The sequence below is a fragment of the Dama dama genome, chromosome 11 (genome assembly GCF_033118175.1).
Source record: "Dama dama isolate Ldn47 chromosome 11, ASM3311817v1, whole genome shotgun sequence".
Lineage (NCBI taxonomy): Eukaryota > Metazoa > Chordata > Mammalia > Artiodactyla > Cervidae > Dama > Dama dama.
The window spans coordinates 94906536-94919081 of NC_083691.1; the positions used below are offsets into that span (position 1 = coordinate 94906536).

The window sequence follows — 12546 nt, forward strand, 5'->3', positions numbered from 1 at the left end:
CCTTCTCCTCCTGCCTTCAATCCTACCCAGCATCACAGTCTTTTCCAGTGAGTCGGCTCTTTGCATCAGGTGGCCAAAGTATCTTCCTACCTCCACCTCATATTCCCTCTTCTACTTTCCCCGAGGAGACACGATGGCCCTGAGGTTGTATGAGCTTCCTCTGAAGAGTAGAGGCTGGCTAAGCCACATGCTGTTCTTGAACTACATATGACCAGCTTGCCAATCAGCATAAGGAAACATGCATTTTTAATCACGGATGCCCATGTATGAACTGTGCCCTTTCCTCCTTATTTAAATAAAATGACCTTGTCTGTAGCCAGGTTGGTAGTCGTCTTTCCCTGACTCCATCACCAATGGCAGACACAAGACCACTGCCATCCTGCCGGGGGGGCCAGCTTTCCACCTCTGCTCCCCTAAGGACCCCAGCCATGGACATTTCAGCCACCTCCTCTCTCATTTCAAATGTGCCCCAGAGTCTCTTTTCAAGCAGATTCATGAATCTGAAATGTCCCATGCTCTGATTTGGCTTCACCGGCCTTACCAACCAGATGTGTGGCACTGGTAAATTCAGACAAGGGCAGAGAAATGAGAACATGTACACAAGGAAGCAGGGTATTTTGCATGCAGGTGATCCCCGACAGTATTAGAACCTGAATGTGTTTTCTCAGCTCCCTATTGAAAGGATGGGAGTCTTTCTTTTCTATTTTTTTCTTTTAATGGCCTTGATGAAAGACCTATAAAGTTGAATTGAATGGTTGGAAGATAATAACTCCAGTGGTAAAGTTCCTGCCTTGTCTCTGACCCTGCCCTGGCAGTAATCCTGGCTTTGGGGGTCTGAAATTTCCTAAAGATGTATTAGTGTCGTATACACATGTGCTCTTGTATGCTCATAATCCCTTTCACTAGCTTCTTAGCTGCATGCTTTGTATTTAAATTTTCCTTCTGACCAAGTAAATCCCTTTGGATGAAGTGACAGGATCTTTTCAGCACCCATGGCTGGTGACAGCTGGTGGGGAGATTCTGAAAGCCTGCAAAGTATTCCTTCTTGCTTCCTTCAAGACCAGTGCCAGCCACCAGCTGAGAGATTTGTTAGCGCTCCCTTCAGGCATCCGTCAGCTGAAGAGGTGCACAGTCAATGCTAAAGAAGCATAATAGATATCAATGTAAAAGACAATATCGGTGCTTCTGGCTTAACCGTGTCTTTAATTAGGTACTTATTTATTATATGTGAACATGAAACCTTTTCATTAATTCCTGTGTAACCCTTTATTAATACTGTATGAAGCATACACTGGCGTGTCAAAATGCAGTGAAAACTGGGCTTTGAAAGCAATCATTGCCGATAACCTTTAAAAGAACAGCTCCCAGGGCCAGATGCATGCTGTTTCCCCCTCCTTCGGTGAAGTTTCCTTGTGAATATATAACTTGTAGTACATGCTGTCGTTCTCTGTGAAAATCGAAGGATGTCCTTTTGGGGGGAGAGGGGGGCTCCTCTCTGGCAAGTGGTCATTGTTAGAGTCAGCAATGAGGTAATGAGAAAGACCCTGACTAAGAAACTAGACTTTGAATTCACGAGGGTGTTAGCAGTAGGTTGGTCCTTATGTGGAATTACTTGGTTTCAAAGACTTACCTAACCAAATGTCGTTTCTCTATTTGCTGGAAAAGTGAAACAAAATAATGCTTTCAGGGTAACAAAGGTGATTAACCCGTTAAGAGCAACTTTTAGGTGTTGTGAAATTTTTCTGTAAATTTAAATCCCTAACCTACATAACCATCTTTCTAGAAACTACAAATTTGCTCACCTATAAAGTGAAAATAAAATGCAAACTAAACTGTCACTTCAAAAGATGCCTGGTTGTAGATTTACTTTTACATAGTCCCCCTTTGTTTTTGCCTTGATTATTTTAACTACGAAGAGAAAGTTGAGAGAATGCTTCCTTGTTTACACCCACTTATAAATATCCCTGGCAATTAGAATCTGAGAGATGAGGAAAACTGGCTGCTGTGCATACTATCAGTTGTTGTTCTGAGTTTGTGCCCAAGAAATCAGAGCACTGGTCATCCCAGAATGGTGAGAAGTTCACATACAGCATCGAGTATTTTGACAATGCAAAATTAATGGCAGATTTCATAATCATTATTCTGGTTTGGCAACTTATAAAAACCAAAGCTTCCTCCCATATCATAGAAATGTGTGTGTTTTGCATCTTCTAATATTTCTCAAATTCCTTTCCTAATTATTTTTTAAATTGACAGAATTTTCTACTAAGTGAATCTATTTTAAGAAATTAGAGTATTATAGTTTGTGCCATGGTTTTGTTTTACAAAAGCTGTTGCACTTGAAAATGTACTAAGTTACAGACGAGAAAATTACTACGAAAATAAAGTGACTGTCATCTCAGTTTACGTTAGGGTTTGGGGTTACTAACGTCTATCAGCAGCAAAACAGATTCTGTGACTCTTAATAAGAAAGAAGGACACACTTTGGAATTTGAAAATCTGTTTTCTTTTTTGTCATTCTGCTTTTAACATGCCATGTTTCCTTAGGGGCGAGAAAGCTGTTGGACAGAGTGGAGGAAAAAGGATTGGAGACTTTTAGTTATATATACATTAGTGCCAAACCCCAAACACAGGCACTTTGCAAAACATCAAATGATGCCTTTTCCTGTGAGAAAAAATTGCTTAACTCAATCATCCTAGTGCACTACAAGGATATTAAATAAGCTGTTGAAAGAATAAAATTTCTCTCGTAAACAATTAAAAGCAACCAATCCACTAAGAATAAAATTGAAATCTGAGTTTGTGGTATTGTTGTTTGAACCAAAAACGCACATGGCTTTTCAAATATTGAAGTACTGATGACACCATTTGTGTGTGTGTGTGTGTGCCTGATGGCTTATTAATTCAGGGCTTGCGCCGGGTTCACCAGATATTCCTGAATCCTTATTAGTAAGTTGCAACTTGATGTGTCACAAGGAAGATGAAGGGCATTCCTAATAAGACTATAATCTATCCATCGGTGAATATACATTGATATCTGCTTCTTGATCTACTTCCTCTCACATTGGGTAAATTCCTTTGAACGGGCTTTGTGTTTTTATGTAGGAAATTGCTTGGGTTTTGTTCTGTTTTGTTCTGGTTGCTTTTAGGGGCATGCATGCACATGTGTGCATGTGTATGTTTTAATAGGCTGCTTTACGTGCTCTAATTTTTTTGGTATATCTTTGCACCAAATATTCCAATGCAAGTATACACACGCATATATGGACTGGCCTACCTGTATGTGTGGTGTCTGTTTACATTTTCTGTCATGTAGTCATTAAGCACACAACGTAGCCTTAAAGGATGTCAGAACTGACAGCCCCGGCATGATGGATGATGTTGTGCTAGACTGATTCTTACCAGGTGTGGTGTGATGGGAATTCAGATGCTCTTCAGAGCTCTTATTTGTGTTAGTAAAGTTTTGCTTTTCTGTAAGTGGTGTTTTTTGTTGTTTTTTTTTTTTTTTTTTGAGGGGGAAGTCTTCTGCACTTGTGGTCATAAACCTTTGTAAGATCTATCAAATACTTGAAGTAAAAAAACAATATGGAGTTTTCTTCTGATACGTGTATATGATGTATGTGACCTATTTTTAGATCACCTCCTCTTCAACAAACATCTAAGTAGCCTCAAGTTATCAGGAGAGATATCTTCAAAGATTTAATATTGCTGATTCTGTTGTTGCTAATCTCCGGGTAATATGAATGGCCCCACTGACCCGCTTAACTGGGCAGGAGTGATTACCACCTGCCCAGATCCATGAAAACATCAAGCCAACATTAGAATTTCATTTAAACATTAACTAACCTTTTATTTAAATATTTTGGGTCAGCTACAAGGTTGAAGGGAGAAAGGCAACATTCTCTGGCCTGTCTGCACACAATGGCTGGTCTCTGAACAAAATCTGAAAGCTCACGTTGGTCCCTTCAAGCCGTCAAAACAAAAGCATGGGACTGTGCCCAACTGCCGTGAGGGTGCTCCTGCCAAGCTAAGCATGTGGCTAAGTGACAGTCTGTACCCACAGCAAACCCCAGCATCAACCAGGGACACTGCTGCCTCGGTGAAGCTTGTTTGTTTTCCATAATTGAATTCAGTGTCTTCTGATCAAAAAGAACTTGTCCTTCCTTTTGACCACTTAAGATGAGGATGACAGAACTAACTGGCTGAATTTTAGGTCTGCAGAATTTGACAAAACTGGACAACCTGCCTCAGGGTGTTGTCAAATATCACCTGTCTTCAACAGAGGGTATCCAGTAACTTAAGTAATCAGTGGATCCGAGCAATAGAGTTCTAACTTCACCCAAGTGTTTACTGATCTTCCCAAATAATACTGGGCTAACTCAGCCTTTGTGTACAGATGGTCTCAAAAGCTTGTCCTGACACCTGCTATGAACCATGTTCCTCACCAAATTTCCAAAGAAAATTATAACAAAACAAAATTATAACACAAAATTATAGCGCAAAAATTATAACACAAAATTATAGCACAAAGATCTTGTGTAAAGATCTTTACAGTTTTGATGAGTCTTCAGAGTTTCTTATACAGATGTGAAAGTGAAAGTCACTCAGCAGTGTCCAATTCTTTGCACCGCTATGGACTGTAGTCCACCAGGCTCCAACGTCCATGGGATTCTCCAGGCAAGAATACTGGAGTGGGTTGCTGTGCCCTCCTCCAGAGAATCTCCCCAAACCAGGGATCAAACCCAGGTCTCCCGCATTACAGGCAGACTCTTTACCATCTGAGCCATCAAAGAAGCTTATATACATATATGAATATATATTTATGAGCAGCATTCTTGCCTGGAGAATTACACGGACAGAGAAGCCTGGCCGGCTACAGTCCATGGGGTTGCAAAGAGTTGGACATGACTGAGCTCAGCATAGCAGTCTTTCATTTCACAAATATCCAGTGAGAACCTATAATGTTCTGAATTTGTGGTACAGAGGTTGGGGCTTGGTCCTAATTGATAGGTGTCTGTGTCTATCTGGAACTTGCTAGAAATCCACCCTCCATAGTGCCAGGGAAAGGTGTTCACAGGGAGGTGTCTCACTGGTGGCAAATCTCTACCACTCACCTTCAGAAGGTGCTACAAAGCTGCAAGCGATTGGGCGGCCCTGGCAGCCATGTGGTTCAGGGGCCCTGAGGGGAGAGGCTGTGCCTACGGTGGGACCCAGGCCCTTGGGAAGTCAAGAGGCTTCAGGAGCCCACCTGCAAGTCCACGGGAACCAAAGCTCAGAACCACTTCTCCTGCAGTGTCTCCCCAGCACCCTCTGCGGGCAGTGCAACTGACCAGGGCAGTAGCTGACAGCGGATGCTGAGAGTACACAGATCCATTTTCACAGACCAGGCAGTTAAGGGAGAATTTAGAGCTGGGAGCATCACACAGGTAACTGGCCCACACAGTGAAAGCACATCACCTTGCAGGCCTGCTCTTCAGGGGCTTCTCCTTTGAGAGTTTTGGTCTCAGGTTTTTCCTAGTGGTTACTCATAAGACTGGGCCTCTCTGGTGGCTCAGCAGTAAAGAATCCACCTGCAGTGCAGGAGATGCACGTTTGATCCTGGGTCAAGAAGATCCCCCAGAGAAGGAAATGGCAACCCACTCCCGTATTCTTGCCTGGAGAATTCCATGGACAGAGGAGCCTGGCGGGCTACAGTCCATGGGCTCTAGTCCAAGAGCTAGAGACGACTTGGCGAGTAAACCACCATCATTTGTAAGACTACACACTCACCTCAGAGACATTGCAGGTTCTGCTGCAGAGTACTGTAGTAAAGTAAATATCACAAAAAAGCAAGTCACATGAAGTTTTTGGTTTCCCAATACATATATTATGTTTACCCCCATACTATAGTCTATTAGTGTGCAATAAATAGCATTATGTCTTAAAAAGTACAGGCTTAATTTAAAAATGCTTATTTTTTTAAATGCAGTAATAATTACAATACTAACATCAAAAATCATTGATCACCATAACAACTATAATAAAGTTAAAATGTGTGAAACATTATAAGAATTACCAAAATGTGAAACTGAGACACAAAGTGAGCAAATGTTGTTGGGAAAATGGCACATGAGTTGCCAAAAACCTTTAATTTGTGAAAAACACAATATCTGCAAAATGCAATAAAACAAGGTGTGCCTCTATGCTAATATTTGCAATTTGTGATAATTTGAAGCATTATCTACTAATACTTTTCTATGAAAAATAACAAATGTGTTCCACTCTATCATCCCAGTGTTTCTTAGCCATGACTGCAGTGACAAATAAAACTTTAAATAATATTTAAGCTTTATTTCCACTTGTCATCTTTGGACAGTATTTTCTGACTCCTTAACTTCCAGAGAAATATCAGTGACTCTAGGCTTTCTTCTTTTGATCCTCTCCTCACTGGTACATCCAATGGAGTTCTCAGATTCAATGCTACTTTTAAATTCCTACTACTGCATTCTTTAAAAATACATATATTGTTATAGTTAAGCCCTCTGTACCTGGTCTGGCAATTGGCACTGAAAACTGAACCCAGTGAACTGCACTGTCAGTGCTATGATTGCCTGTCGTTCACTGGGCCAGTATTTCCTGGCTCTGCAGACGCGACTCTAACCCTAAGAACAGGTGAGAAATTTACTCTCCTTGCAATCATATAGCCAGCAAGACCTGGAGTTTTCTCAAACCTCCTCCAAGCTACAGTGAGCGACAGAGCTGGATGTCTCAAATCTGATTCTAATGCACTGAGCTTGAACACAATGCTACGCAGTAAACTATTATTTTTACTTTTGGTTCTTGATAGACTTTTTTATGTGAGTCTATTTCTGTTTTATTATACTCTTTTTTTCTTTCAGATTTCACAGATAAGTGTTAACAGACAACATTTGCGGAGAAGGAAATGGAAACCCACTCCAGGATTCCTGCCTGGAGAATCCCATGGACAGAGGAGCCTGGCGGGCTACAGTCCATGGGGTCGCAGAGAGTTGGACATGACTGAGCAACCAACACCCACATAAAATATTTGCCTTTTTCTACCTGACTTATTTTACTATGCAAAAATACCTTCCAGGTTCATTCATATTGTTGCAAAGGGCAGATTTCATTCTTTTCTCATGGCTGAGTAATGTTGTATATTTATATGCAACATTTTCTTTATGCACTTGGCTGTGGGTGGAGAATTAGGTGGCTTCCATATCTTGGCTATTGTAAATAAAGCTGAATGAACATTGGGGTGCATAAAAATTTTTGAATAAGTATTTTGCTTTGCTTTGTTTCAGATGTATACCCAGAACTGGAATGACTAGCATCATAATCTACAAATAACAAATGTTGTCAAGGACATGTAAAGGAAACAACTCTTGTACATTGTGAGTGGGAATGTAAACTGGTGTAAGCCACGATGGAAAACAGTAACGGGGTTCCTCAAAAAAAAAAAAAAAAACTTGATAGATTCTTTATTAAAAACACAGAAGATGATTAGATGTTAGTCACAGAAAAGTAATTTATGTTCAGAGCATTAAGTCAGGTAGTACTGAGATGCTCATGTGCTCCTATATGCATCCATTCACACTAGTGTCTGTGCTTACAGAAATATACTCATGTGTTTAGTTTGGGTTTATTATTTTTTTTTTAGGAAAAAAGGACTACATTATGAATATTTTTAAAGCTTTTTATTTTGTAATTACTTTTTGATGGATGGAGAGATCCGAAGATATCACAAAAAGGTCCAGCAAGTCTTTTACAAGAATCTGCCCGTGATACAGGAGATGCAGGTTTCATCCCTGGGTTGGGATGATTCCCTGGAGGAGGAAATGGCTAACCCACTCTAGTATTCTTGCCTGGGAAATCCCATGGACAGCCCATGGGATCACAATAGAGTCAGACACAACTCAGCAACTTAACAACAAACAACAACAAAAGACATGTTGAAATTCTACCCTTTACCAGTACCAGTGAATGTGATTTTATTTGATAAAGGGTTTTTGCAGATGCGTTCTGTGCTGTGCTTAGCTGTTCAGGCGTGCCTGACTCTTTGTGATCCCATGGACTGTAGCCTACCAGGCTCTTCTGTCCATGGATTCTGCAGGCAATAATACTGGAGTGGGTTGCCATGCCTTTCTCCAGGAGATCTTCCAAACCCAGGATCAAACACAGGTCTCCCACATTGCAGGTGGATTCTTTATATCTGAATCATTTTGCAGGTGTAAGCAACTTAAAATGAGTTCATAAGGGTGGGCCCTAATCCAACAGATGGGTGTCCTTTTAAGAGGGACACTTCATGTAAGACACACAGGGAGACTCGTGAAAACAGAGGTGAAGACGGCAGTTCGCTCTCTCATCATTACTTTTGATTCTTGCTGGACCAAGAATACAGCTATTCACTGTCACCCAAGGAAAGAGCAGTGTTCACTTGGAAAACAGCACTAGATAACTTCATATACTTTGTCACTACTTGTTCTCAAATTCTGTACCTCTATTCTCTTAGTTGGTTGTGTGTATAAAGTGGGTTTCAGTGAACTTCTGGGTCTGACTCCCCAGGAGAGGAATAGAAAGGTATTGAGGAAAAGAAAACGGCTTTGAAAGTGACAATGATACTCATCAGATGCTCTAACTATGTGCCTGCATTTCTCAGCTGCCCTGGGAATCCACATGACTACTTTTTCTGGCCAGTGGGCTATGAGCAGAAGTGCCATGTGTCACCAGCTGGTGTTCATGAACTGGCAAGGCACTCCCAAGATGACTCTTCTGCCATGGCAACTGAGGAGGCTTCTTTTTCAAGCTTGTAAAGCTAGAAGATGATAAAACATGTTCAGCCTCCATCTCTGAACAAGTAACTCTACTTGTACCAGACAAGCGGAATAAAAAGGTGGAAAAAAAATTATGAAATGATTTTAACTTTAGCACAACCAAGTCCATCCTGACAAACAAGAATACAATGAGTAACTATTCAAAAAGGAAAGCATGTACAATCACATCTTTACCTATGAAGGTGAAGACTCCTAAGCACACAAATAACCAATAGAGTAAAATAGTAAGTTTCAAAAAGCAAAGCCAAGAAAGTGTGAGCATTACCAGGAGGGGAAAGGGCAAATAGGATGAATTGGGAGATTGGGGTTGACATGCATACACCACTGATATTGTGTATAAAACAGATAACTAATGAGGACCTACTGTATAGCACAGGGAATTCTACTCAGTGTTCTATGGTGACCTAAATGTGAGGAAATCCAAACAAGAGGGGATCTATGTATGTGTATGGCTGATTCACTTTGCTGCAGAGTAGAAACTAACACAGCATTGAAAATAACTATACCCCAATCAAATGCCAAAAAATATTTTTAAAAAAGAGAAACAAAACAAAACAAATTTTAACCCAATAGGAAATCAGGGAAGGCTTCACAGAGTAGCGAACATCTAAATTAAATTTCAAAACTTAAAATTACATGTTGTTTCACACTTGAGATCTCAGAGGCCCAGAACTGCTTCAATCATTCCAACCACCCAAACAGCAGCATAAAGACTAATCCTTATAGTCTCTGAAATAGTACTTGAAAAAAATTATGTTAAGAATTTATTCGTTTAACTTGTTTTGATCGCACAGATATAAGAACTGACCCTCTGCAATTCTTAAGTTTGGTAGGAAACAAAAGGAAACAGCTATCTGAAGAAGCTCCTTAGTGAGGGCAAGGCACAGTCCTCCTCTTGACCATTGGTGATTTTTCTCAGGATCTCTTAGAGTCAGATTTTCTAACAGGTCATATCAACTCCATCACTAAAGTATCAAAGAAATAATGAATAAATATATTTACATAGGATATGGGCTTCCCTGGTGGCTCATATGGTAAAGAATCTGCCTGCAATGCAGGGGACCTGGGTTCAATCCCTGGTTTGGGAAGATCCCCTGAAAAAGGAAATGGAGAATCCACTCCAGTATTCCATGGATGGAGGAGCCTGGTGAGCTACAGCCTGGGGTGACGAAGAGTTGGATGCAACTGAGCAACTAACACTTTCACTTCACTTTCGTTTCACAGGGATATAAATATATAAGAACTATTCATCAGGAAACTGAGATCATCTCTTCTAAAAACAGCATTTCTGCTTTTATTGGTCATTTATTATTTCCCTTGAGAAATTTTCTAAAAGGCTCATATAAAGACTCTATATTCAGTTTCAATAAAATAAAATAAAGTCCAGCTTTTGGAACTGGATCCAGTCCATGAAACAGCTCCAATACTTTTCCCTCTCCTATATAATTGTCATTTTGTAATAATTGTCTTAGAGGATGTGTTTTACTCGTTCAACAAAAAAGACTATTCTGTGAATGAGAGAAATTGGCAGCGGCTTTTGGTATTAACTACCTGTGTCAGTACAAAATTTACCCTGCTAACATTTCTGAAAATGTTTTACATGTATTTTTGACAGCATCTTAAAATGTTTTAGTGGTATTTTATATATATATATATTTCAGTTGTACCACAAGATTCAACATATTTTAAAATATTATAGATGTTTGTAATATTAATATATAAAATACCTTAGAAATATATTTAGAAACCTAATAACCTTACAGAGTAAGTAGATCCAGGTCTCACATTCCCAGGATGGACTTGAGAAATCACTGGGCTCTCTGCAGACTTAGTAGATCCAATGGTATGTGTGACTGTCTACAGGTGGGACCACAGGGAAAGTCCATTTAGGTTATACTACACAAAAGACCAAACCAGATAGCATACTAAAAAGCAGAGACATTACTTTGCCAACAAAGGTCCGTCTAGTCAAGGCTATGGTTTTTCCAGGGGTCATGTATGGATGCGACATTTGGACTATAAAGAAAGCTGAGGGCTGAAAAATGGATGCTTTTGAACTGTGGTGCTGGAGAAGACTCTTGAGAGTCCCTTGGACTGCAAGGAGATCCAACCAGTCCATCCTAAAGGGGATCAGTCCTGGGTGTTCATTGGAAGGACTGATGCTGAAGCGGAAACTCCAATACTTTGGCCACCTCATGCCAAGAGTTGACTCATTGGAAAAGACTCTGATGCTGGGAGGGATTGGGGGCAGGAGGAGAAGGGGATGACAGAGGATGAGATGGTTGGATGGCATCACCGACTCAATGGACATGAGTTTGAGTAAACTCCGGGAGCTGGTGATGGACAGGGAGGCCTGGCGTGCTGCGATTCATGGGGTCGCAAAGAGTTGGACAGGACTGAGCAACTGAACTGAACTAAACACAAAAGACACTTCCCTGAGGGAATAAGAAGAATCAGAAATATAATCCATTCTCTGTTTACCAAGCTTTATATTGTGGTTAGGCGGGGTTAGGTGGGAGCAAGGGACACTTTATTCTACACAGAGAACTAGAGGCTCACAAAGCCACCAGCCCCAAATCTGAGTCCTTCCAAGGATATAACCATTGAATTGAAAGGGAATTATTCAGTGCTCGCTTCAGCAGCACATATACTAAAACTGGAATGATACAGAGAAGATTAGCATGGCCCCTGCACAAGGATGATATGCAAATTCATGAAGCATTCCATATTGTTGACATTTCTCCAAAGAAGACATACAGGTGGCTAACAAACACATGAAAAGATGCTCAACATCACTCATTATCAGAGAAATGCAAATCAAAACCACAATGAGGTACCATCTCACACAGGTCAGAATGGCTGTTATCAAAAAGTCTACCAACAATAAATGCTGGAGAGGGTGCAGAGACAAAGGAACCCTCTTACACTGCTGGTGGGAATGCAAACTAGTACAGCCGCTATGGAGAACAGTGTGGAGATTCCTTAAAAAACTGGAAACAGAACTGCCATACGATCTAGCAATCCCACTGCTGGGCATACACACGGAGGAAACCAGAATTGAGAGAGACACATGTACCCCAATGTTCATCACAGCACTGTTTACAATAGCTAGGACACAGAAGCAACCTAGATGCCCACTGGCAGATGAATGGGTAAGAAAGTTGTGGTACATACACACAATGGAATATTACTCAGCTATTAAAAAGAAAGCATTTGAATCAGTCCTAATGAGGTGGATGAAACTGGAGCCTATTATACAGAATGAAGTAAGTCAGAAAGAAAAACACCAATACAGTATATTAACACATATATATGGAATTTAGAAAGATGGTAACAATGACCCTGTATGTGAGACAGCAAAAGAGATACAGATGTAAAGAACAGACTTTTGGACTCTGTGGGAGAAGAGGAGAGCGGGACGATTTGAGAGAATAGCACTGAAACATGTATATTACTTTATTTTTCTGGGCTCCAAAACCACTGCAAATGGTGACTGCAGCCATGAAATTAAAAGATGCTTACTCCTTAGAAGGAAAGTTATGACCAACCTAGACAGCATATTAAAAAGCAGAGACATTACTTTGCCAACAAAGGTCCGTCTAGTCAAGGCTATGGTTTTTCCAGGGGTCATGTATGGATGCGAGAGTTGGACTATAAAGAAAGCTGAGTGCCAAAGAATGATGCTTTTGAACTGCGGTGTTGGAGAAGACTCTTG

General features: G+C 40.6%; 1 non-coding gene across 1 annotated transcript; it reads left to right on the forward strand.

Moving 5' to 3' along the window:
- Window positions 1-11457: 11457 nt before the first annotated feature.
- LOC133065663 (U6 spliceosomal RNA) lies at window positions 11458-11564 on the forward strand. The gene has a single exon (XR_009694934.1). It is a non-coding gene; the product is annotated as a U6 spliceosomal RNA (small nuclear RNA).
- Window positions 11565-12546: the final 982 nt, after the last annotated feature.